An 18,431-nucleotide genomic window follows, 5' to 3' on the forward strand; every position below is an offset into this window, starting at 1 on the left:
GCGAAAATAGTATCTGTGAATATATATACATATCTGTGAGTAGTAAGCCGTTGTAATTACAAGTGAGAGGATCATAAGAACTGAAATACTGTGGTAACCGACATACAGAATGTTTAATAGCAAATTGCAAATGGTTATGATGTTGTACTGACTGACAATACAGTGTACAATGTACAATGTAAATTCAGTTACTATGTGATTAAATTTAATATTTAGATTACGACTCCAAAATAATATACACGTGCGAAGTAATAGGCCTACTAATGACTGCCTCGTTGGTCTGGTGTCGCGGCTTCAAAACCCAAATAGGGCTGATGAAAAGTTATTGGGTACTCCTATCGACAACTTCTCAGTAACAACCCGGAGTCTGGAAAATAGATGGGAACTCCTGAACTCTTTCCTGACGTGACGGATTTGCCGTCCAATCTGATTGTACGCTGCACGTACACTATAATATCCTGCGTAGTTCGCTGGTTTCCATTGAGGTTGACCACTGTCGGCGAAATCGGCCAGGACAACATCATCGCCGCCATCACCATCGGGCTACTATTCCCGGACTTCATCAGTCAACCAACGAATACAAGTTTTATTATCTTGTAATAATTTGTTTCAATTATGTTTTTGTTATATATAAAGGTAAACGAGCAAATAGACCAATACGGCCCCTTGACATTACATCACACTCATGGGCCACTAATCTTGGGAGTTATGTCTCTTGTGCCAGCAGTTACCATTGTATTATATATAAAACTAAGGATAAATTGCGAAATTATTCTAGTGATTACAGATAAAAACAGCACTTCGCTGCTTCATATTGTTGGTAAAAGAACCATTCGTTTCAAACAAATGTAATCTTGCATTTAATTTTGATAAATAATATCAACAAAAATGACATCAAGCAACGGTTGAAATTTCCTGATTTAGTTTCTTAAATCTAAAAGTTGTATATAGACCCTTATTGTGCCCGTGTAAAACTGGGGTGGGTAGCTTTAACCGATAATTTTAACCTTTTGGAAAGAAACGTTTACAGACACGTGGAGAAAATACTCCGCAAAGTGAAACATCCTTCTCGGAGTAATGGCCAGATTCCGTAGTTATTTTTAACTTGGCCTTTTATTAAATGTGATATCAAAAATACCATTGATAAGTAAGGCATATTACTTAATGCCTTTTTAAAATGATTTAATTTATAATGGAAATCTACCTTAAGGTAACCTGGAAGAGATCGCTGTTTTAGCGATAAGGCCGCCTCTTGTGCAGATTTCTTGAATGTGTTTATTCGTGTACAATAAAGAGTAATTTGATTTGATTTGATTTTATAGACTTAATACTTATCGATTCCAAGGCAGGATACATATAAATTTAATTATACCTAGTGAAGAAGAAGATCAACCAGTGAGTTTGCAGGTTCCTGAAGAAGCTGCCGAACCAGTGTTAGCTTTCCATTTAATTCAATACTGTAACATAATGGTTCAAAAGTGATTTTTATGAGCCCAGAACTTAAAATTTAGTTAATAATAATAATAATATTTTAATTTTTTGTTTAAATAATAATTGCTTGCTTTATTATTTAAATTATAGCAGTAGTAGGATAGAATTAAAATTTCATTCATGAAAAAATTCCATGTGTGCCAACATACACAACACAACAACTAATTTGTAATGCCCTTCGTTTCTTTCATATTACACCATTTCTTTGATATTATTTACTCTTGGGAAGAAATGAAGACGTTTTATAACCCCTTAAATCTTCTTTATTCGACTTTCAATAAAAAATACCCTTGACTCGTAATCGTAATACATCGAAATAAAGAGCGTCCTTTACTTTATGTCATACTAATTGTTGCCCGCGGCCTCACTTGCACTACTACGTACAACGCATTTTAGCTGTTGGTTGTCAGGTTTACAGCATTATTCACGGATATGCAGACGACAGTACCGTAGACACCTTTTATACCAGCCGCACTAATATATCAGGAACATGTCGACGAATAAACTTGTGTCTGAAATTGAGACACAAGTTTGCACATTAACCGCTAAAAAGTCACCATTAGTCGTGTCTTCAAGATTTGAGAACTTTCCCATTGGTGGCACTGCTAGTATTGAAACATTTGGCGTTGATGGTAATATTTTATTTTTAAAATGCTTATTAGAATTATCATTTAAACATTTATTCAGTAAATAAATTAGTTGGGGAGATGAAGAGGAAAAATGAATTCCCTCTTTGGTCTTACTTTGGTCATACTAAGCGATCTAATATCTATTTATTTTCTTTTAATTTGTTTTATCAAAATAGTTATTTTTATTAGTGTTAAAAATGTAATATATTAAGATGCGTTGGGCCAAATCGGCATTGGATTAAGCTTGTACTGATCGAATTTCCGACCGTTTCGACCCCTTTTTTATAATCTATTCTCCTGTCAACAGAAATAGTTTTATTAGCTAGTATTATCCTGAGATTAAAATAAATAAAGAGGTGCTCGAATGAGTCGGAAATTCGATCGATACCATCTTAATCCATCGTTTTGCTCTTGCCCTAACGGCGTGCATCCTAACTTATTGTCAGAAATATTGTATTAAAGAGGTTATCATAATAACTGATCTGCCCATGTCAGTCCATTTGATTTAGCAATTATTGCAAATGGCAAAATAGCTACATACAATTATTATCAACACTGAAGGGATTTAAGTTAATATATTTTTTTTAACAAATGTACTTAAAATATGGATATTTTTTTATTTTTGTCTTAGAATAGGTAAGCGAGCTAAAATTTGAAATTTTCACCGCTTGGACATAACTGGAATACACTATTTAAATATTAAAAAATAATTTACCAGTAGTCTCTAAAGCCATCTATAATTTAAGCCGAAATCACGTGTATATTTTAAGCTATCCTTATAACAGTACATGAACAAATATAGTTAAAATTTTCATTGTTTTTATTCAAATAGACTTTTACAAGAACTCTTGAGTCGTCAAGTGCTACCAACGGCTCAGAGTGTCGAGGAGCCGAGAAATACTGGCTAGAAATTCGACCGTATCTTTTTATTTTTATTTGAAAGATTTGTCAAACGGATAAAAATAATTTATATTGATTATAGAACGATAATTTCCCTCTTGTCTGCAATGTAGGTTAGTGTATAGCATAGCTGCCATTCCAGTGTTCAATAAGGGTATATATACAACATTTCGATTAAAAAACAAACAAAAAAAAATAAAAAAATCTTGTTTGTTTCCCTGCAATTAAAGTTGAAATTCTCGGCTATACTCTACTATAATATGGTTTTTTTTATGATATCGGTTGGCGAACGAGTATATGGGCCACCTGATGGTAAGTGGTCACCACCGCCCATAGACAAAGGCGCTGTAAGAAATATTAACCATTCCTTACATCACCTATGCGCCACCAACCTTGGGAAGTAAGATGTTACGTCCCTTGTGCCTGTAGTTACACTGGCTCACTCACCCTTCAAACCGGAACACAACAATACTGAGTACTGCTGTATGGCGGTAGAATGTCTGATGAGTGGGTGGTACCTACCCGGATGGGCTTGCACAAATATTGTTTTGTTTATTACCATCATGACAATTTATTTAGACTACTGGTTTCATAATCTTCCTTAAACATAATATAAATAACGAATAATAACGATATCACTAGGTTCATACTATATATCGTTATTTTGCATCGGAAACCGGATGTTTTTTAGTAACGAGTTGAAGTCGTTTCGTAACTTCGAAACGTAAGACTCGTTTCTTATTTGGACGCTCTCTTGAATAAAACCTCGAAGAGAAGTCCAACATTCGTAATCAAATCGTATCTTGAACATAGTAATTGGACATTAGTTAACAAAATTATCTAAAAAATATAGCTGTAGGTACATTGGGTACTTCCGTTTATCCAATACTAGGGGAGCCTTTGTGACCTATCACATTATTTAAGCAAGAAAATTGTATTGAATAAAAATTTAAATGATCTTAAGACCTATTTTTTTATACCAAACATTTTCCTCAAAAAAGTATTTATGACAATAAACGTGAAATATATATATTTTAATTTTATCTAGATTTGACCGTGAAATTGAATTATTAGGGTATTTTGACTATCATACTTGTTAACAGCACAAAATACATACATATTATACATACCAAAATTCTGATCGGACGTACATATGTGCTAAACATAAGTTTATTATGTTACTATTATAAGCAGAAGCAAAAACTTTTTACATTAAACAAACATTCGAAAATTTTAAATTGACCTTGAACGCTCGTCGCCAAAATAAGTATTTTTTTAATAAAACACAAATTAAAAATATAATTCGGATAAAGAAAACAATTTCCGTTTAACTTTAAACTGGCTTAGTTAAGCATCATTGAATTTATGCCGTTGACAGATCAGCCGTCGCTTGTAATAGTTATCACAGATGATATCTTTATCATTCAAATCCAACCTTTTGATGTTGAATAATTAATTTGACGAACTAATTTTTGTAATTTAATTTTTCTGTCATAGACAGTGTATTGATTTCTTACTCTATTTCTTAAGGCTCAAGCCACTCATTGGTTAGTTATATCAATATGCTAGACAAACAGATAAGACAGATTTGCGCCATATTTAATTTTTTTGACGTTTGTCAGATGTCAAAATAACGAAATAGGGCCATTCTAAAAAAAAAAAATATGGTAGCTAAAGACACAAGGAACTTAACATCTTAGTTCCCAAGATGGGTGGCGCATTTGGGTTATTATGATGGGTTAATACTTATTATGTTCCTAATAATTTTTGACGACAGTTAAATCTTAAAAAAACTCAAATTCCTTTATTCAATATAGAAGCATTATACTTACTTATTGATAGTCAAATGAAACACAACCACCGGTTCGGAAAAGAAAACACCCTGACCGGAAGAACCGGCGAAAGAAACTCAGCGGGTCTTTTTTTTTAATCTATTTTATTATTTCCACAATTGAATATGATTAGAAATAGCCAGGAGGCAATCGTTTCATTCCCAAGGTGTGGTATCAATCATTAATTTACTAATTGTATAATAGCTTAAAATATTATTCATGTAGCAGATATGCCCGACTACCTTTTTTCTAAAAATAATATCAATAATATAGTCCGATTAATTCGATAACTGTACTTTGATTTTTAAAGCACTAATATATATGGATAGATTTAAACAGGCACTGAAATAGACAATAACTATTTTTAAATATAAATATGGAATAGTTGGCAAACGAACAGAAAACTCCTGCAATTTATTGTAAAAATATTATTTATTAGTTCCATATTTTAATATACATAGATGAAAATCTGACGTCGTTTTTCAGTTTGATCCAGTTATGAGTAGCTTTCGGAATTCCAACAAGAGCCAGATTATCTATGTTAGAAACTAAAACAGAGGCCATTATAACGATATTAATGTAAGAAGATTACGTTTTCAGATTTATAAACCCAAAATAAGATAAGCTGCGTCCTCGGTATCGTAAGATTAATATAAAACATTGAAATGTATTCTACGATCGCCAAGAACGATCATGTAAACTAAAGTTCGCTGCAGCGATAAATCTTGATTGTAACGTCTAATCAAAAATTTAAAACACATAGCGCTACGTCGCTTAAAGAAAATAGTTATCTCACGACCAATAAGATATAAGTGCTGGAATTTTCAATGCGCTTACGCTTTTCGTTCAAACGTAGTAATAATATTACGTCCCTACAGATTTGAGTGATTGTAGGATTGTATTTAAATAAATAAATGTTTACTTATATTGTGGTATGCTAAAATTGGCTAGGTATTGAACAACAAGTAATTTTACTTACCTGACTACTGGATTGTTGACAGTTTGTTATATTATTATTAAATCGGTAACGAATTGTAATGCCACGCTAATGTCAGATGAACAGTCCCAAATTTAGTTCAGTCGAACAGTGTGAGTGTTCGGATCGCCGTATAAAAAGCTATAAAATCTATATTTAAATAACTATTAAAAAAAAATACATTTTAATAACAACTCACTTGATAAATGTAATATATTCTTTTTCAACGCTTATTAATAACTATCACAGTCACTCACAAAATGAAACATTCACATTCAACTGTAAAATAAGATGTTGTGATGTGAGAAGATTTCTATTTCTAACGGCTTCACACTTGATTGGCGGCTTGGCGAGCAATTTCATCGTGTAATTTTCATATCTCCCTCTGCGCTCGTCATAAAAAAACACATTCAACATTTTTTAATAACGCGCCCAAAGTAGTATAACTTCAAATATATTTCCAATAGTCTTTTACCTAAATAATAAATGGAACTTGGAATCATCTGGCTTTGTAATGAGTTTCATGTTTATATTTTTGTGCTCAAATCTCTAGCGAAGGTAAAAGGGAAATAGTTCCATTTATGAGTGCACACAGTACCTGCGCTAGACCTTATCAACGTTCTCATATATTTTCCAATAAACAATAACGACACAACATATATCTCATTTCCTCAAACTTCATCAAGAAGTCTATTAAAAACATGAAGCTGGCGTTGAAAGGTATGGAAATTTGAACGCAATTAAAGGCTTTGCATAATCTCTATAGTCGTTTAATCTTTGATGCTAATCTTCCATATTGAGGACATGAAGGGTTGAAAACGAAATTTTAATTTTACCTCAATAAGCAGGGATTACAAGCTTTAATTTAAATGAAACGGGGATTTAAATGATAAATTAAATATATTTTAAAATATTTTTGATGTTTCTCCTTCCATTTATTCATTCACAATCTCTGATACGAACTTAGGAGCGATGAAATTCGTTGTCTCTTTCAGCCCACATTCAAGAAAAGAGATAGCAATGCATTCATTCCTAACAAATTAGCATAGAACAGAGAACAGATTTGGTATTGCACAGAACTTTCTGAATTATATGCCTATTAACATTTTTTTCTTACCTTGCCCTTGATTTTTTCCGATTGTGTCGGATTTGCCATCGGTTTATGAAAAAGTGTTTGCTCATATTCTTGTGTACTATAAAGAATATGTCATAAAATATGACTATTATAAAAGAGAACAACTTCAACAAAAAAAGTCTCTCAAGTAGGCAATGTCTAAATATCAATCGTTTTCGAGAATCAATATTTTGAGCAAACAACAACTGGAATCAAAACATTAATATCAGAAAATAATTATTAACTATTTCGATTAAATCATCAAAGCAAGCAAAGTCACGGGCACAAGATCGTTCGTTGAAAATGCTCACGCTATCGTCAGCATCGACTCAGTTATTTTTCAGCAACTAAACTCTGTCCAAACTCCCACCAAGAGGCTTAAGATTAACTTAGAACAAGCACCTCTAAGTTGGGATGCTACATTTGTCTTTCCCGTTTATCTTATACTTGCCATGTTATACCACTTTGATGCTACAACTTGGTCTCTCAAGTTCGGGTTAAGTTCGGTTAAAGTTGGAAAAGTCGATAGAATTATTTCTCAATAGTGAAGGAGAAATTGGTCCAGCTGTGAATCACAAAAAGAGTATTATTATTTTTCCTTTTACTATCAGTAAGAACTAATAGTGATTTTCTTTTCTTCTGTTCTGTTCTATTCTGTTCTGTTTCTTTTGCGTTTTTAATGCAATACCAACCTTGAATAATTGATGCAAGTTGAAGAAACTCTGCGTTCGGAGAGGTTCATAGGTCAGCGATTCTCTCATTTAGCTGAAAAGTGATCTCACCATGCCTAACTCTTTTCTAGCTAATTTGTATGAAGCCATCCCGTCTACCATCCTCTTCCGGGCCATGTGAAACAGAACACGTTCATCACGTGGCCACGGTCCAAGAATACGCCTTATTTTCAAGCCTAAGTTATCAGCTTATTTATCATGAAGACTCTTCAAAATTATATATGTCGTAATAGTAAGTACACGACTTATAACAAAGGAAACTAAAACCGGATAAAATTATTAACTGCGATTAGTTTAAGTATTGATTACCAAGATATTTTTTTTTATTTCTGAGAAATTCTCTTAATTTTCCAATCCAGATCTCAGGCTTTCTTCTTGATGAACTTCGAAATAATTAGATCAGTTATTTGTAATTTGATAAACTCTTTATTTTATTTTTTTTTGTAATTAGATCAGCTATTTTTTATTTTGATAAACTCTTATCCTATTCGCCTAAACAAAATCAAGCCGTTACATCAAACGAAGCAGAATGTGCTTCCAGAATATTTGTTGATACGTCAAAGTTGTATTAAATAATCAATTTGCTTCGTTACGCGAATTTCCAAGCTAAAACATATTCAGCCACACCGTTCATTATTTGCTGTACAATTATACGTTAAGCAATATTGAATCTAAAAGTTATAACTTAAAGTAGATATTTGTATAGCTTGAATATTTTATACCAAGTAATAAGGTATCTCATATTTTATATTAGTTTTTAGGTTACTGTGGCTTGTGAAGTCAAATGCTATTTTAAATTAGAAATAGTATTTGCGTTTTAAACCATATTAGAGAAAATAACTTATATATTTAGCCTGTTTGTCTAAAATAAACACTTGTAGCCAAAATCATGGAAAAATAAGAATAAAATAAATTCATTTAAGACACGAATATTTGCAATTGAAATAATTATGAAACAATGACTGCAACTGTGCCCTAAATAGTTGTTTTCAATGGTACCCTTTGTAGCTGTGAAGGGCTATAAAAACGAGGGCATATAAATGTTTAGTAAGTGTTCAGTTAAATACTTATTCTCTCTCTGTCATCAATGATTTGTTATTCAAAAGAAGAACAGCACTATTCAACTAATGATTCTCTAAACAACATTTACAGATAATGCCGCATTTTTTACTATATTCGTCGAAAAATCATAGCGAATTAAAACTATCGCTTAAAAGCTGCATCATTAGCATTTTTAGCATTAGCAGCCTGTAAATTTCCCACTGCTGGCCTAAAGGCCTCCTCTCCCTATGAGGAGAAGGTTTGGAGCATATTCCACCACGCTGCTCCAATGCGGATTGGCGGAATACACATGTGGCAGAATTTCGTTGAAATTAGACACATGCAGGTTTCCTCACGATGTTTTCCTTCACCGCCGAGCACGAGATGAATTATAAACACAAATTAAGCACATGAAAATTCAGTGGTGCCTGCCTGGGTTTGAACCCGAAATCATCGGTTAAGATGCACGCGTTCTAACCACTGGGCCATCTCGGCTCATGTTATGTTTATGTTATGTTATGTAAAAGCTGCATCAGCTGTTTGCTGGGTAATATTTTTGGCTGTATCTCGACTGTGTACAAAAGAAAACTTTGAAGTTCGTTAAGTTATAAAAGAACAGAAAACTCAATACTAATTAGCGAAGTATAAAATTTAAAATATTTTGTCATTTTGCCAAACAGCTTAATGACATAATTAATAAGCAAGTTGGAACTGCATCTCCTTCAAGCTGTCAACACTCAAATATTATAGCCAATTGCACATGAAATATTAATGTGGATAAATGTGAGTACCGATACGTTAATCACAAAACCCAATATGCTAGCTGCTACTAAAACTAGATAATTCTAATTTAGTTAAAATTATTATAAGCATTTGTACTTACATTGCCTGATAAAAATAAATAGCAAACTCGCATTCTAAAGATATTGCTAATGTAATAAATTAATGAGTTAATTATTCAAATATTAATAGACATGTATCATTTAACAATATTTATGTACTTAATGTAAAGTAAATACACTTGGTGGTAGAGCTTTCTGCAAGTCCTTTTAGGTAGGTAACACACACTCATTACATATTCTAGCGAGAATCGCGTCCATATTTCATCAAAAATAAAAATAAGTAAGGCATTATATCCCAAATTGATGCATATGTATAAAAACAAGACCATGTTAATCAAAATACAAAAGCTGATTATTTATCGTTACTTTTTGTGACGGCGAATTTGAAAGGTAACGTAACAAATGGGTTCTTTTCAATACCATATTGAATAGAGATGGATTTTACGAAGTACAGTCGACTAACGATTAAAGTAAAACGAACTTTTTAAATAGCAATAAATATAATAATAGTTACGCTTACTTGTCGATGTCAAAAATATCTTGCACCGGCTCGAAAAAAAAAACATTTCAGACGTAAGAAGAACCGGCGAAAGAAACTCAGCGGGACTTCTGTTTTTCTAACAAATGCATTCATTGATTTTTCGATACACAAACGTTTCTTAGCAATTTTTTTAAATTATTTAATTATGGAATAATAAGTAGGTTGACACGGGCTTTAGGCTGATATCGGTCAGGACAACAATCATGCTAGTCGATTTAAGTAATTACATTACAACAACAAAAACAAAACTAATTATTTTGCTAACTGTACATTTTTACACCATAATATGAATAACGTAATAACGTCAATGGCACCGCGACAGCGTTGCATATAATGTCACTTACACTAGAAGGATACACGGTATACAATTTGAAATTTTCAGTGTGATTGTAATAAAAAAAAAAAAGAATAATCCATGAAACTTGTTATACAGTCAATATGATTCATTAAAAAACAGAACACGTTGGCTAAACTTATTGTTAATATGAGCGAATCAAACGACAATGAACTGCTCATTTCTTACATACCCTATGCGCATATAACTTTGGGAACTGAGATGTTACTGACCCTTGCCTTTGTCTGAGTCTGTATTTCCTGATAGTACTGTCCCTTGCCTTTCTATGAGTCTGTATTTCCTGATAGTACTGTCCCTTGCCTTTCTCTGAGTCTGTATTTCCTGATAGTACTGTCCCTTGCCTTTCTCTGAGTCTGTATTTCCTGATAGTACTGTCCCTTGCCTTTCTCTGAGTCTGTATTTCCTGATAGTACTGTCCCTTGCCTTTATTACTTTGCCTGAGTATTACCTGGTAGATACAACGTTGCTGTCTTCAAATCTAGAGTTAACAGGTATCTTCTAGGCAAGCATGATACATCGTAGACCGTGTCGATGCTTAACATCATTCAAGACAAGTCAAACTCTAGGTTATTGAGGGCAAAAAAAGCGGAACGCTTTACTGATAGGCAATACTTAGTATTACTGCTTGATGATGGAGTATATGATGAGTGAGTGACTGGAAATACAGGCTCGCACAAAGCCCTACCACCAGTAAGTTACAGACATAATTTATCCTTTCTGAAATCCAATGGCTAACATAACAACCACATGAATCAGTGATAAGAAAATGTTAACATTCATTCCATTGTTAACGATTTCCCAGAAAATTCGTTTTATTTCCTTCTCTTTACTTACGGAGTCTCATAAATAGAAGACAACTCGTGTCGTAGTTGACCAGGTAGGACCAGATAATTCCTTATTAATGGCGTTCCAACAGTTCCCACGCTTGTAATTTAGCTTAGTAGGTGGTCCAAAGTAAATTTAAATAAATTAAATCAAATCTTACTTACCTAAGTAGAATACTAGATCAAATAAAAAAAGAAAATCTTCTAAAGGATTTAAGCAGTATTTACATACATGATTTTTTATATATGTGTGTCTAGGGTATGTACACATATTATGACATATATAAAAAAGCATTTCGTCTTTACAGATCATCGCAGTGTTTTATAAGTAAACTGCAAGAAGAATCGGGCAGACTTCTAATGCCGGATTAATAACGACTTTAATAGGTACTCCTTAAAATTCTTCTGGTGCTAGAGGGTTGGCTGGAGTGTACCACAATGATTATCCTCGCGCTGAGTGATGAGAAATGTTAATATTGATATGAGAACTTCACACCCAAAAGTCCTTTATGATTTTCACGCTAAATATTTAGTAACAATTACGTCACTAATAATTCAAGAATAAAGACCCCAAAAATAAACAAATTAAATTATATAGAGCTTTGTGTAAGCCCGTCTGGTTAGGTACCAACCACCCCTAGTATTGTTATGTTTGAAAGGTGAGTGAGCCAGCGTAACTACAGGCACAAGGAACATAACATCATAGTTACCAAGGTTGGTGGCATATAGGCGATGTAAGGAATAGTTTTTTTTTTTTTGTCTATGGATTGTCTATCGATTGTCTATGGGCGCTGTGACCTAGAGAATAAAAATAATATATATTTATGTTACTTGAATAATAAGTAAAAACTTTTCGATAAAAATGATGATGTTCTCTTGACTTGGATTCCAGCCACGACAGCCAAATCAGGGAGATCAGACAAGTAAGCTGGACATATTATTACTAATATAACACATAACTCTAAGCTCAAACAGAAGTGTACATTCTATTCTCTCGCGAATCCAATAGGACGCCAAAAGTAAACTGTCGCAAAAGAAAAACAAATGAGTTTACATCCTTTCCGAAAAAAAGGAATGTAAGAATTACCAATTTACAGACTCCGAGCTGTTTCTGGAAAATTTATAAAGAAAACGCTAATAACTTTTTACTGCTTCAAATAACTAAAATATAATTATCATTGTACATAATAATGGTTAAAAAAAAAAAATATATATATCCCGCTGAATTTCTTTCGCCGGTTCTTCTCAGGTCCGAGGTGCTAAATTCCGAACCGGTGGTAAATTTTTGACAATCAATAAGCAAGTGTAAACACTTCTATATTGAATAAAGATTTTTGACTTTGACTTTGACTGATCCGAGTGGGGGCTCAAAAGGTCGTAAAATAATAATAAATCTAAGTTAAATTTTCCATTCCGCTTACGCCTGTATCTTATGGACGAAATAACTTACCCCGGCACTTTTATCGCAGCGCAATGGCGAAAAATACAGCCACAGTGCAAGCAATGTTTACGTTAATAAAAATCATTTACTTCGTCTTTGATGTTTTATTTACAGAGCGGAGTAATGTTGCATGTGTGAAGAACAACTTATCGTTACATAAATTCATTAATTGTTATTAGTATTCTATGAAATATTTTGATATATTGCAATAGATTTTATTGATCTCTCTGCTGCATTCTGCTTCAATTATTTATTGAAGTGATAACTCCTTATGGGAGGTTACACCGCTTCGTTACAGACAGTCAGTCTGGCTGATACTAATAATGTACAGTCAGAATAAGAAAACCTTCGTCAGTACCTTTTGAAACTAAAGCACTAAACAGACAATTGCATATAAAATTACACTAACATAGTATGATGACTTGGTTCAAAATAGTGTAACATCTTTGGACTACGTCTAGTGTCATATCGACATGAAACCTTTTTAATGGCCTAATTAGTCATTACAAGATTTAAATTAGATATGATATCTTCTACTGAATTGTCAAAATCTGTCAGTGTCATATATTTTCTTGCAATATCTTGCAATTTTACAACAGTTAGAATAAAAACTTTATGTTATTTTGAGTGACGGTTAATGTAATCATGTGACGTGTGATGAGTGGTTCCATCGGCACCGGGAAGTGGTTCCTTGGGCTGCAAAAGCGGCGGATAAAAACCCTATCGAAAATCTATGGGGTTTGATGGTGCAGCGGTGGATAAATAATAACGATAGAATCAAAGCAGCTGTCTTAGAACATTGCCGAAGTGTTTGGGAGAGCTTCAGAGGAACCGACATATGCTCTCGCCTTGTTGGATCAATGCGACAGCGACTGCAAGCTGTGATTGATACGAATGGCGGATATACTCGTTTTTAATAAAATAAATAAGATTTGTTTAAATTCATAAATTTTATATAAGATTTTAAATTAACATGGTTATTTTTATTACGAGACTCAGTCTCGTGAACAAGACATTCGTAGATAATGTCAAAATATCGAGCTCCACCAAATAAAAATAAAAAACATGGTAAATATCCCGTTTTAAATACTGTTAGTTCATAAATTTTACCATAATTACTATTTATTTTTACTATTTTATTTACTACTTCCGTCCTGCGGTTACACCCGCGTTCCCGATAGATTTTATGTTTTCCCGGGATAAAAGGTATCCATTATGTTATTTCAGTACATATTCTATCTGTGTGCAAAATTTTATCCAAATCCGTTCAGTATTTTTTACGTGAAAGAGTAACAAACATCCATCCATACCTCAGAGAAATCAGCCAGATCCATATACACAAACTTTCGCGTTTATAATATTAGGATTAGAAAGGAGGATTACTACTATGCACTCTCTTTTATAAGAGACAAGGCAATTTTCTAATTTCCGATGATACACGAGCATTCACGACGGGCTATGAGGTTTCGTGAAAAGTTGGTAATTGTCATCCCGATTGACGGCTTCTTCTTATTATTATTATAGCTTTTAAACGCTATTATACTCTTTGCTAGATACGACTTATAATGATAATGATACTAGATATATGTCATACTCAATCGGTAAAGCAGGTTATCACTCATACCGAGCACACGAAAATAGATCTTAAGGTGACGAACCTTTTCTTACCGCGATTGTACATACATAAAATTGTAATGTATTAAAGAATTGTAACAAAGAATATTTAATTTTTTTTTTATGTTAGAGGTGGCAAACGAGTAGGAGGCTCACCTGATGGAAAGTGACTACCACCGCCCATGGACATCTGCAACACCAGCTGGCCTTTCAGGAAAGAGTACGCTCTTTTCTTGAAGGTTCCCAAGTCGTATCGGTTCGGAAAACCGCCGGCGAAAGCTGATTCCATAGAGTGGTTGTGCGAAGCAGAAAATGTCTTAAAAATCGCGCTGTTGTGGATTTAATATTTACGAAATTTAAGATTTCTTCAAGTTAAACAATTTCAATATTAAATAGATTAACTTAGATTATTTTAAGTTATCACTTCCGTCAAGCGTCCCGAGACGCTCATGTAGTTTTTATATTTTATTTAAATTGCCATTTATACATATCAGTTAATTACATTTTTTAAATAAATGACAATTCCAACATTCTATTGACTTCGAAAAGGTAGATTGACTAAAATACAGAGATTAAGTTAATAATAATGAATACATTAGAATTATGAATGTCAAATACTACATCATATAATTTTAAATCAGTGTAAGGGTATCCAACACTGACCCTACTCAAAGCCTTCTAGCGTACTGTCAAATAATACAGAACGAATTAAAACACTAAACAATGTGTAGCTTATTCCGACCACAAGAAGTCTTGACCGCGTTTAATTTACGCGATACTATTGGCCTTGAATCAGCTCTGATATTGATCATAGACTAGTCGGTCTTCGCGCGAAACATCGTGTTTATTCAAAAGATTTTTTAGGAATTTCCAAACTTATAACAGGTTTTGTTTTAATTTCATTTCATTGTATACTGCAAGTTGCTCACATTTGGCGCCAAAATGACTAGTAATAATATTAGTATACATTAGTTCAGTTAGATTTTGAGTTTGTCGAAAACAATATTCTTTAATTTGGTTTACGTTTTTTTTTTTTTCTTAGTCAGCTGTAGGACCGCTCCGCAATACCGCAAGTCAGTAACATTTACCGGTCTCTAAAATTACTTCTCTGATAAATCGTAACAATTTAGTAAATTTCAATCAACAAACCTCTATAATTTTTTGCACATCTACGGCTGTAGCTCTTCAAAATGAGACCATAACCGATTTTTTATGTACAACGATCGTCCCGTAATCACCGGGACAACAATCGGCTTACGCTATTAATAAATACAATTTGTTAAAAAATGGCGATTTGAATCGGCGAAGTTGCAGTCGAAAATTTGGAAGTAAAATTAAAGATGGATATATAAAGTAGTTAAGTATAATACATTAGCAGCCTGTAAATCTCCCACTGCTGGGCTAAAGGCCTCCTCTCCCTTTGAGGAGAAGGTTTGGAGCATATTCCACCACGCTGCTCCAATGCGGGTTGGTGGAATACACATGTAGCAGAATTTCGTTGAAATTAGACACATGCAGGTTTCCTCACGATGTTTTCCTTCACCGCCGAGCATGAGATGAATTATAAACCCAAATTAAGCACATGAAAATTCAGTGGTGCTTGCCTGGGTTTGAACCTGAAATCATCGGTTAAGATGCACGGGTTCTAACCACTGGGCCATCTCGGCTAAACTAAGTATAATAGTGTTATGTTATTAATAAAGTTATACTAATCAAGAGCTGTTTGTACTGCATATTAGCAAACTATTAGAAAATCGCATGCAATATGAAAATCTTAGGTTTAATTATATCTGCTTCTTTGATGTTCCAACAGTAATATGCATAAAAAAATATATCGGACAATAACTGCTATTTATTAATATCTATTTAAACATATTTTAAGAAATCTAACTAACAATAACTGATATTGTTTGAAGTTTTGTTTCATTCATATTCATATTAATATTATTTGTAGTAAATCAGTATATTAAGATATAAGTTTAAGAGGATTTATATATTTTTCAAATTTTTTATATCGTCTGAAAAAAAAATTGTACGAAGATTCCGTCCGCGATAGGACAAAAGAGTTTACGATAGCACTTAAAACCTTTTTTTCAAAATTAAATAATTATGATTTTGATTGATTATGATTGAATAACTCTTGTGCCAACATACCAAGTTTTCGCCCTGACCAAGAACAGCTAACATTTTGGCAAAAAGGCAATCGTTTCGTACTTCAATCCCAATCAAAAACCTTGTGAGTGCGTAAAGAAAAATATATGAATCTTAATAAATAGCACAGCTCTATTTTAAGTTATTTATTTATTGGTTTTATTAAGTACGTTTTAAATATCAAATAAACAAATCAAGAGATTTTGTGAGATGTAATCACATTAACCATTAACAATGGAAATTTAAACTATCACTGACTGTAACGTAACAAGCCCCAATGGCAATTGCCTGATTCCCAATAAGAAGGCTTATTCCAGTACGTCCTTTAAATCCAGGCCAGTTTCACTGTGGGATAACGTTCACATGCGTCATAGAATATCCGCTTTCAGGGATTGTCATTCACTGCTCTGCACGAGATTAATTATGAAACAATACGAATTTATTCTATTTTTTAATGTTTTGTTTTATGATATAGTTGGACGGGCTAATAGGGCACCTGATGGTAAGTGGTCACCACCACCCTAGTAGAAATATTAAACATTCCTCACGCGAATGCGCCACCAACCTTGGTAACTAAGATGTTAGTCCCTTTTACCTGTAGTTACACTGGCTCACTCGTCCTTCAAACCGGAACCCAACATTTATTGCTGTTTGGCGGTAGAATATCTGATGGATGGGTGATACCTACCCAGACGGTGGTTGCAAATAGCCCTACCACCTGTGTATATGGTAGAATACCTGATGTTCTACCCACGAACCCAACTGGAGGAATAAACAACGAACTGTATTTTTTAATTCTTTAAATTTATTTCTATTTGCATATTAAAGCTACCACAACTTGCGTTCTAAATTCACAAACAAACACATAAATTTCAGTAGATATCTTAAAAGATTTTGCATATAAATACCGCTATCCACTAAAGCATAACCGAATTAGTAATCTTTTAATGAAAAACATATTATGTAAGTGACACTGTTTTAAGATTTTAAATTAACATTGTTATTTTTATTACTGTAAGTATTTGAAACGGGATATTTACCGTGTAATATGGTAAGTATCCCGTTTCAAATACTTATAGTAAACTGTTTTAAGGCTGAGAATAATACTTCAAGGTCAATTTTGTATCCAACGCTGCTGAATGTTACCTTTCAATTTTGTAACACGTACTACGTTGCGCACTTTTTTTATTTTCCAATTAGGTAAGTAAGAAATAGTTATGGCTCATGAAGTTTTTAGTTAAATTCGAAGCTTCATATATAGATACTGGCGTGCCTAAGCCTTTGGTTCTGATCTTTTCTTCTGATTGAATACGAGAAAGCAGATAGGAAAATAAGCCCTCTGATCTGAGCTGCAAGTCCTTAACAATTGCTAGAATTTTAATAGTGTTATCATACCATATGTCTAAGAACCCGCTGTGGAACATTTGTAGGTCATTTCTTTATAGATACCATCGAAACAAACAGAGCTATATGATTTCAATGACTAAGATATATTTTGCTCCCAGAAGGGGGAAAATACACTGTCTTTAATTATAAAAGGGGCAATTCGTTTTCAAGATGAAACTAACATATAAACACCACTATATAATAGTACTTTGACCTCACTGGATTGAGTATCTTATGTTATAATATTATATAAACTAAATTCGGCTTACTCCAACGCGAACTTCGCTCAAATTGATGGATTCGTTCTATTTCCTCAAATGCTTATAGAAATCTAAATCAATGCTATAAGGAAGGAGTAGTTTGTAATGTTCGTACAGAATCTTAACTAAATATTTAGATAGCTCCGATATCATTTTAGTATTGATTCATAAATTCATTCTTAATGTATTATTTGTATAAAGTTCGAGAAAGTCAATTATAATTTCGCTTTGAATTAAAATTTTGTTTCTTACAATTTACTTTATTTTAAGTTATAACACTGATGAACTCGAGGTTTTTATAAG

Source organism: Vanessa tameamea, chromosome 25 (genome assembly GCF_037043105.1).
Source record: "Vanessa tameamea isolate UH-Manoa-2023 chromosome 25, ilVanTame1 primary haplotype, whole genome shotgun sequence".
In the NCBI taxonomy this organism is placed as follows: Eukaryota; Metazoa; Arthropoda; class Insecta; order Lepidoptera; family Nymphalidae; genus Vanessa; species Vanessa tameamea.